The following is a 9,910-nucleotide window of genomic DNA, read 5'->3' on the forward strand; positions in this document are numbered from 1 at the left end:
TTTCTGAGAAGTCCAGGACTTTTTCAGCGAAACCAGAGGTCACATGATTTGCATCACTGAAATGGTTCTGGGTTAGTCAAATAGAAAACATGTATAACCACATATACATGGATATGATCTATGCCAGTTAGGTTCCTGATAAGTCAGTCTGGGACAGGTTTCTAAACTGTACTATGTAAGTAGACACAACTGAGAAACTTACAAATAGAAATTTCATATGGTATCCTTCCAATCAAAAGAAAATAAAACTAAGAATATCTATTACTGTTAGAGGAGACAGAGTGGTTACAGTGTGGGGACTGTAGTGGGTGACTGGCCATAGCATGCTAGGAAGGTAATGTTGCAATAAGTAAGAAGCAGTTGATTTTCCCCAGTGCTTTCAGCTTTGAGGCCAGCCTAAGGCCTCTCTCCAACATGGCTGGCCAGTGTTTATCGCAGTGTTTGAGTCAGCCAGTGTGAGCAGGATCATGCCTTCTGTCTTCCATTTCTTCTTTCACACTGACAAATAAAAACACAGACCAACCAACCAACTAAGCATGGATGAACCAGTAGACAGGGAACTGTGGAGGAATCAGGACTGAGACAATCTCTGATAATGCAGCGGAAATAGGTAAAAGGTACTAGCATTAGAGAAGTGTCAAAAGACAAAAATCTCAACAAATTTAGTTAAATGATTTAATTGGCATTTACTTGCAATTCATGAATTGGGCAGCATCTCACCTAGAAATAGAGAGGCACCATGCTGGACATGTTGAAGCAGTCAGTTTTTGTAAGGTAGCTTGAGCAGGAAAAAAAAGACAACTTACTACGAGTGGATTAGTTAACATCAGGTTACTTTCCTTATAAGGGTTAAAGCAGAGGGGATTTCTTTATCATGCCAGCTAACACTGGCCTATTTGGGGATCTGGCTATCATCTCCCCTGATTTTTTGGCAGATCAGGTTAACAGTTTAGCTTCAGTTTGGTGATGTGGAGCTTCAGTGTGAGTGGCTCCATTTTGATTTAGTCTGTTGGGGCCTAATGCAGGAGCTCAGTCCAAAACACTGGCCTCCATCAATTTCACTTAACAGGAAATTGGACAACTCTTTAAAGATGAGAAAGATGGAATAAAGTTCCAGATAGTGTGAAGTTTGGTAATTTAGTGGCAAGAAGCTGAAAGAATTTTTAATTTATTTCCAGGTAAAGTAAAAAGCAAGGTTATCTCCCATGGCTGAGGAGGAGTTAGTGAGCTGGGTTTAAAGAAAAAAGAGATTTAAATAAAATAAAAGCTGCCAGGAAGAATAGGGGGAAGGAAAAATGATTAAAAGAGCACGAGACTGTTGACCTGCGAGACCGGATAGAGACCAGGAAGGTAAAATGACCCAAATGCATGGTGTAGGGTATTCTCCAGGCCATGAGTAGGCTCAGAGAAGGCAGCCTAAAGTTGGTGTTTTATCACAGAAGTTACAAGGGGTAACAAGAAAAATATTGACAAGATGGGAATTGAAACACTAGGGCATGACGTTTAGGCTGGGCTGGGGTATCAGTCTCTCAATAAATCTCTGTTAACAGGGAAATAAAAGAAAATTGGAAACTAGAAACCTAATAGAGACATCCCACCAACCTAATCACTAAGCCCTATTGATTTTAACACCTTAATCTCTCTCCATTCTCTCTACCTCTCTCCACTTCCACTCTCCCCAACATCTCTTACCTCCTGACTCATCTCCCCACATCCACTATTGATCACAGCATCCCAAAATTTCTGCACGGCTTTTGCCTGCTCATTATTTTTCCATGGTGTGCTAGACAGGGTACCCACTAAACATGGAGTTCGTTTGACCATGCTGCACAGATACGGAGATCATTCAACCACCCTACAAACAGGGAGGTCATTTGACCATGCTGCATGTGGCATGGTCTTTTATTTCTCTCATCCTACCAAGTAGCAAATGTCCCTCTTAAAATATATAGCCCAGGCCGGGCACAGTCGCTCACACCTATAGTACCAGCACTTTGGGAGGCCGAGGTGGGAGGATCATGAGGTCAGGAGTTTGAGACCAGCCTGGCCAATATGGTTAAACCCCATCTCTACTAAAAATACAAAAATTAGCTGGGCATAGTGGTGGGCACCTGTAGTCCCAGCTACTCGAGAGGCTGAAGCAGAAGAATCACTTGAACCCGGGAGGTGGAGGTTGCAGTGAGCTAAGATCGTGCCACTGCATTCCAACCTGGGCGACAGAGTGACTCTGTCTCAAAATATATATATATATATATAAATTACACACACACACACACCTCCCAGATCCTAGACACCAAGACAGGATTAAATATGCAGTGGTGTTATTAGGGAGGACGCCTGTGAGCTGTGAGAGAAAATAGAGAAACAAAAGACACTGGAAGAGCTGTCAGTACACAATACAGGTCTGACCCCAAGTATAGAAGAGAGGGAAGGAAAGTGGGAATGCCCTGGATTCCCAGGGAGCCTGAGGAAAACCTGGAAAGGCGGCAGGGGAGTCCTCAGCTAAGTATGGACTTCAAAGGAGTCCTGTGTCTTCCAGGAATGGGCCTGACTTGATCACCTGGCTGTGCTCAGGCATTGGCTGCAGCTACCTGTGAAAGCCTCGGAGCAAACACTTTGATAGATTTCAGAGCACTGCTGCTGGGCCTGGGGATGATTTTGCTTCCTGTCGCTGGAGGTCTGTGAGACCCATTCTTAGAGCCACAAGAAATCACTTCCCATTAGCCTTTGGGTAGAGTCTTAAATCCTTAAAAAACCATCATGAACCCTGTAAATTTTAGTCTCCACCTACCACTCCAGCCTTACCCCACCCCACTTTTTTACTGCTCCAGCCACACCAGGCTTCTCTCAATTCCATAAATGCACCATGCTCAGTCTCTCCAGTCAAGGCCTTTATTAATTCAGCATCCCTTACCAAGAAAGCTCATTCTGATCCCATCTCCACCTATGCATGGCTATATTTTTACTTGGCCTTTGCTCATATTTTTAGATGCCATCTCCCCAACTCCTCTGCCTATCTCCCCAGCCTGGGTTCAATGCACTGTTATGTGCACTTGTAGTGGTAAGTTCTTCATAGATAAGTCAGATGAGCAATGGTCTGTTTGGCATCTGACTTTCCTGCCAGATGAGGTGGCTCCACAGCAGAAGAGCCTGTCTGCTCACTCACCACTGGACCCCAGAGCCAAACCCAGGGTGATGCTCAAGAAATGTTCAATAACACATTTGACTGACTGGTAAAAGGATATCAGGTACAAGGCAGCTGTTAGCAGGAAATTAGTAGAGTTGTGAGCCTAGAATGCTGGATACGCTTGAAGCTTAGGAGAAAGAACTTAGTGAAAAACCTAGAACAAGATTAGAAAGGAAAATTTTTAAAAATAATTTAGTTTGCAAAATAAAATTAAGGTAAAGATCATACTAACAATGTGATCATTTTGCTGAACTGAGTGTGAATCTAGGATCTAAATATAACTATTTTTCTAACAACATGGCCTCTGTAGGCTGCACCAGTCAGGATTAAATTTAGCTGCATACAGCAGGAAACCTAAATATGAACCTTTATCAGTTGGGGATCCCAGCATGAAAGAGATGGCACATTGACATTTTGGGCTGGCTGATCTAAAAAAAAAAGATGAAAGAAACAGATGGCATATTCGAAAGAGTTTAACTGAAACAAAGTTGAAGGAAGCCACTATTTATAGAGGTGTGGACAGGGTTAAGGAAACAAAAAGGAGTGAGGACGCTCCCTGAGGTTAGCAGCAGTGGGAGACCATTACCACCTTAGGCTGAGGGGACGGTGTGAATGGAGCCCATCAAGAGCTGCAGCCTGAAAGGAGGAGCTGCTGAGCAGGTGCTATGACCACAGAGGAACAGAGCCTCTGCTAGACCCAAGACAATGCAAGCAGGGAGTGGGGAAAATAATCCTTCCCTTCTCCTGCATTGATCTCCTGCCATGTGCCTCAATTGGCCAAACCCAATTGGAAGCCAGAGAGCAATGGAGCCTCCTAGGGCACAGATTATGGAAGACAGAGTGGAGGAGGGGTCTTGGGGAGAGGGCTGCAAAAGGAAAATAACCAATGCAGCAGTTTATCTGTCTTGCATGATAGCAATCTGGAGGTGGGCACCCCTGGCATGAGATGCCGGCTCCAGGGTCCGCAGGAGCCCAGGCTGCCTTCCTTACAGTCACCTCCCATTCCAAGATGACTTCTGGAGCTCCTGATTTCTCACTTTTTTTCCAGGAAGAAAGGAGGAGAAAGGGGAGGGGTACCTTCCAGTTGAGTAGGGCCTTTTTAAGGAGTTCCCCAGCAGTGCTACCCAGGACTTCCACATAGATTATTTTCTCTGGGCATGTTGCTTCCCAGAACAAAATCTGGGTTTATTAGTTAAAAAAAAAAAAAAAAGTACAGTAGATATTGAGTAGGCCCTCCTAAAACAATGCTTGAGGAAACATTGCCAGAAACAGTTTTACCGAAAGATCATAAGGAGTTTTCTTAGGAATTTTTCTTATGTTGTCTCATATACCAATTACTATGGTTTGAATGTTTGTCCCCTCCACAACTCATGTTGAAATGTACTTGCCAATCTAACAGTATTCACAGGTGAGACCTTAAGAGATGATTAGGCCACAAGAGTTCTGGCCTCATGAGTGGGATTAATGCCATATAAAAGGAGAGTTCAGCCCACTCTTACCTCTTAATCCTTCTGCCTTCTGCCATGTGAGAATCCAGCCTCCCTCCCCTCCAGAGGATGCAGCATGTAAGGCGCCATCTTGGAAAAAGAGAATGCCTTCACCAGAAGTTGCTGGAGCCCTGACCTTAGACTTCTCAGCTTTCAGAAATATGAGTCAATAAATTTCTGTTCATTTTGAATGATCCAGTCTCAGATATTCTGTGATAGCAGCACAAATGGACTAAGATGCTAACTGAATAACCTAACATCTGTTTGGGTTCCTCAGATTCCTGATTCCTCTGTATAACTTTCTTAGACTACAGAGACCATTTTCTTTACATCTTGTTAGTCACATAATTCTCAAGGAATATTTGTCAATCAATGATTGATTTCTATAACTGATTGTAATGTATCATACCTCCAACTAGTGAAAGGTGAGAAGTCTTCATTCATTCACTCAACAAATATTTACTGAGTGCTTACTAGTGCCAGGTACTGCTCTAGATGCTGGGAATATAGCAGTCAACAGACAAAAGTTTGTGTCTACACGGAGCTTATATTCTAGTGGGGAAAACAGACAACAAATATGATACATAAATACAACATACAGGATGTTAGTTGGTCATAAATGCCTTGGATAAAAATAAAACTAGTAAGGGAAATAGGAGGTTAGGCAGCAATTGGGATTTTCAAGTCAGAAAAGACCTAATTGAGAAAAACACACCTCAGTAAAACCCTTTAAGAGTGCATGATCTGGAGATAATTGAAGGGAGAATAGAATAGGAAAAGAGAATAGCAAGGGTAGTTCCCTGAAGGGGTATAATGGGCAGAGTAATAAACTCCCACTCCCAAAGATGTCCATCCCCTAATCCCTACAATCCCTACATCCCCTAACCCCTAACTGTGAACATGTTACAGGGCAAAGGTTAATGAAAGTTGCAGACAGAATCAAGGTTACTAGTCAGCAGACCTTATTTGAAGGGAATTATTCTGGATTATTAGGTGAGTTGAATATACTCACAAAAGTCCTTAAAAGTGAATATGGCTTGAATTCATTTTTTTTTTAGCATTGAAATTAATAACCAAAGATAGTATAGAATGTAATAAGTGTTTTTGATGTCTTAGAAACTGCTATCTTGGCTGAGGTTTTAATTTACCTTTTAAGTGAATATAAGGGATATTAAAATAAAAAGTTTTTCTAAGTGCTATATATTTATTAAGGTATAAAAAGATCTGGAGATATAGTGGCCATGACTTCCTGTATTATTATAAAAATAGTATGATAAGGATTAACAACAATAGCAATAATCATTATTGCTACAACTACTTTTTAAACTCTCATGTCCGAAGCACTCTTGGTGGCTGGGAATTTTGTTTCAAATATGTTTTAATGCATCTCTAATACATGGAAGACTTATTATATGGCTTAATTGGAGCATTTAAGATTACTGCAGCCTATATGGTAGATTCCTTTCCTTTTTTTTATTATCTCACCCTTTCCTCCCCAAAGAAAATAGTTGCTGCTGACAATTATTATGTCTTACCTGTGCACTTTCAATGCTAGTTTTGAGGTTTGGTGTCATTCATAGTAGAGCGGTTAGGGACCATCAGTGATTTCCTAGAAGAGTACTTTCTGTTGGATTCTTTAGGAGATCCCATCTGGTAGATTTTTAGAGAACATGATGGAAAAATGTCCTCTTTAGTTCATCTCAGCAGCCATATTTGGGGAAAACAGCAAAACAAGCAGAAGAACATAGGGAAAATTGAACACTTCTTCAATATAACCATTATTCAAGGAAATAGGTTAGCATACAAAGCAATCATGGGGCTTTTAATATCCATTTTTTCTTAAGTTAACCATGCAACTACAATTATGGCATATCAGCTTGAAGTTTATCATTTGTGATAACTTTGTTTACTTTAGGTTGTCTTCAGTTTTGTGGTTTACTTTTTAATGTGATAGAATTATTTTTTAATGCAATTTTGTAAAGATAGACCTCATGTAAATCTGTCACAGTTTTCTGTTTTTGTTTTTTGTTTTTTTTTGAAAATTTTCACTATATTTGGATGAAGGTATCTCTTGAAACTTATTCAAATGTACTGCACACATTCTGGAGAATTCCATGTTAGACACTCTAGCTATGCACAAGGCTTCTCAGAGACTTTTTCACATGAATGTCACATATAGAAAATAAAAATGCTTATGTGGCACACTGGGGTAAATTTGAGGAATTTTAGAGACATCTCACATGGTGAAAATAATCATTGTGTTTTCTTTATATTATATAACTATCATAAAACTACCAAGTGAAAGGAATAATTAACGTTGTTTCTACAAAACTTACAAAATAAATGTTTAAAATTTTTTTTAAAGAAGTGGAGATAGGAGGCAGAAAACGAAGTTAGAGTGATGCAATGTGAGGACTCAATCCACCTTTGCTGGTATTCAAGACGGGGGAAGGAGTCATGAACCAACAAACACAGATGGCCGCTAGGCATTGGGAAGGGCAAGGAAACAAATTCTCCCTGAAGGCCCTTGAGAAAGGAATGAAGCCCAGCTAACATGGTGATTTTTAGCACAGCAAGACCTGGCCTGTGTCAGACTTCTGACTGCAGAACTGTAAGGTAATAAATTTGTGTTGTTTTAAGCCACTGGGTTTGTGGTAATTTGTTACAGCAGTGAGAGAAAACAAATGCAAGTGCCAACACGCCTGGTATGTTAGAAGAAGAGCAGGGAGACTTCACTGAGACAGAGCGAGCAAGGAAGAGTATAACACTTCTCTAAGAGTTTACACAAGTAATTGGGGGCCAGGTATGTAGATTCTTATTGGCCATTTCCAGGATTTTGACTTTTACTCTGAAAGGAAAATGTTATGCAGTTTTGCACAGACAGGGCTGTCATGCAGGCTAAGGCAGAAGCAGCTGGATCAACTTTCTGAAAGTCTTTTGCAATAAGATAAGCAAGAGACAATGACTTGTATCAAGCAGTAGTGCTGAGTTGTGTGAGGTGGTTGAATTCTAAACATATTTTGGTGACTGAGTTGACAGGATTTTCTAAGACATTGGGTATGGAATATAAAAAATAATATAGGATGATTCTAAGAATTTTGATGTAAGCAATTGGAGTTGTCAGTAATTGAAATGGCGGAGAATGTAGGAGGAGCAAGTTTGGAGAGAAAGATCAAGAACTCAATGTTGGACATGCTAAGTCTGAAATGTCTAATAGATATTCTGTGAGGCGGTATTGTTGTTCAAAATCATTCACTCCCTTTCCAGTTGATGGAGTATACCCCTGTTTAATTGACTTTGGTCTTAGCCATGTGACATGTTTTGACCAACAGAATGTGAGAAGATGTGACATATGCCATGTTTAAAAGCATCAAAAACTTCCACTTGCCCTCTTGTTCCTGCTCTCTGCTGCAAGAGAATAGCACAGACCAGATACAGATAGTGTCTTCAGCCTGGGGTCCTAGAATGAGAAGACCAGCAAAAAAATCCACTTACGAAACAGGGAGAAAATGTAAACCCAATTCACAGCCTGGAGCTGACTCACGGCCAAGCTGAAAACCCATGAGCAAGCAATATATGTTTGTTGCAGCCACTGACATTTGGAGGTAGTTTTCAAAATAATGCAGTCTAGAGTTTAGAGGAGAACTCTAGGCTAGATATATCAATTTAGAAGTCTTCAGTATATGGTTGTGATTGAAGCCATGAGACAGACTGAGATCACCAAGACAATGATAAGAAGAGGAGAGGGTCAAAGCCTGGGCACTGGGGTATTCTATTGTTGAGACCGGAAGAGGAAGAAGGACCAGTTAAGGAGGAATTGAGAAAGAGCTAGCCAGCAAGGTAGGAGGCAAACCTGAAACACGTGGAGTCCTGGAAGAGGAAGTTACTGTATTAAAGGCGTTTAAGAATTTAAGTATGATGAGGACTGAGAAATGATCAGTTTTTAACACATGGAGGTCACCGGTGATCTTCACAACAGTAGTTTTAATAGAGTAATCAAGTGAAAACAGTCACTCTTTGTGATCATACTCATTTATTACTTAATACATTCAATGACTATTTCTTGAGCATCTCCTATGTGACAAGCACTATTCTAGACACTTAGTATGTATCATTGAAATAGACTCCCCCAAATCAAACAAATACCGATGTCCTTAACAGGGTTAGATTTCAGTGGTGAGAGACACGCGATAAACAATAAGCGTGCTAAATGCAACGAAAGGTGTTAAGTGTGACTGAAAAGGAGCCCAAAGGGTTGCAATTTAAACAGTATGGGGCAGGGAAGGCTTCATAAAGAAGGTGACATTTAATTAACAGCTTTAAAGAGCTGACTCCTTGATCCAAGACTGTATTCAAGGATTTTATTTTCCTCAATTCCCTCACTTTACAATCTTCAGCTGGCATTAAGCCATCAAGTATGTCTGCAAGACTTGTGACTCCAGAGGCTTCCTAAATTGTTAGATGGTTGAATAAATAAATCACAAGTAAAAAACCTAAGATTCAGCCTCCACTTATTTCACTGTTATACTTAGAATAATTCAATTAATACTGTGATCTATGAGAACCACTGAACAAAGAAAAATCATCTTGGATTAAGTCCAATGAAGGTTCATAAGGGATTATCAACTCAAAAAAGCCATTAATATTAAGTTATTAAAAACTGAATTAACTGTATGCTTAGCTGCTCACAGAAGAGGCTAAATTGAGCAGGGATGTTAAGAACTCCAGCTTTGGGAAGTACTTTCGCTTGATACAGGCCTGAAATTAGCCTTGTATTTCTTAGGAGGCAGACAAGGGCCAGAGCGCCCTTTTCCATTCTGTCTCACATCCCTGTGGTTGCGCATTTAAGGCTGTTGATGTCTGAATGAACTCAACACAATCCCTGAGTATCCCAGGTACACCACCCCACAAAAAGGATAACCAAAAATGAGTAAGTAACAAACATTCTGCACATTGTTTCTAATTTTAAATCATTTATTGAAATATGTGAAACAGTGTTAAGGGCTAATCATTAGGAACCCACTCATTAAGGTTTTCACAGAGGAGAGGAAAGATTTTGGTGGAAAATATCTAGCCCAATAGAACTTTCTCCAGCAATTGAAATGTTTGTTATATAATTGGTGCTGTCCCATATGGTAGCCACTAGCCACATGTGACTGCTGAGAATTGGAAATACGGTTAGTGCAATTGAGAAACTGGATTTTTAATTAAAAAAAAAAAACAACTTGGCTGGCAA

At 40.4% G+C, this 9,910-nt stretch overlaps 1 long non-coding RNA gene across 1 annotated transcript; it reads right to left on the reverse strand.

Moving 5' to 3' along the window:
• Nucleotides 1-271: 271 nt before the first annotated feature.
• On the reverse strand, nt 272-6,884 carry LOC135268325 (uncharacterized). Its single transcript, XR_010336606.1, has 3 exons — nt 6,210-6,884; nt 4,687-4,764; nt 272-498 (listed from the first exon to the last, which is right to left on the reverse strand). It is a non-coding gene; the product is annotated as an uncharacterized LOC135268325 (long non-coding RNA).
• Between the last annotated feature and the right edge of the window lie 3,026 nt (nt 6,885-9,910).

This window comes from Aotus nancymaae, unplaced genomic scaffold, assembly GCF_030222135.1.
Source record: "Aotus nancymaae isolate 86718 unplaced genomic scaffold, 86718_ANA_hifiasm-v0.15.2.pri h1tg000040l, whole genome shotgun sequence".
Taxonomy (NCBI): Eukaryota; Metazoa; Chordata; class Mammalia; order Primates; family Aotidae; genus Aotus; species Aotus nancymaae.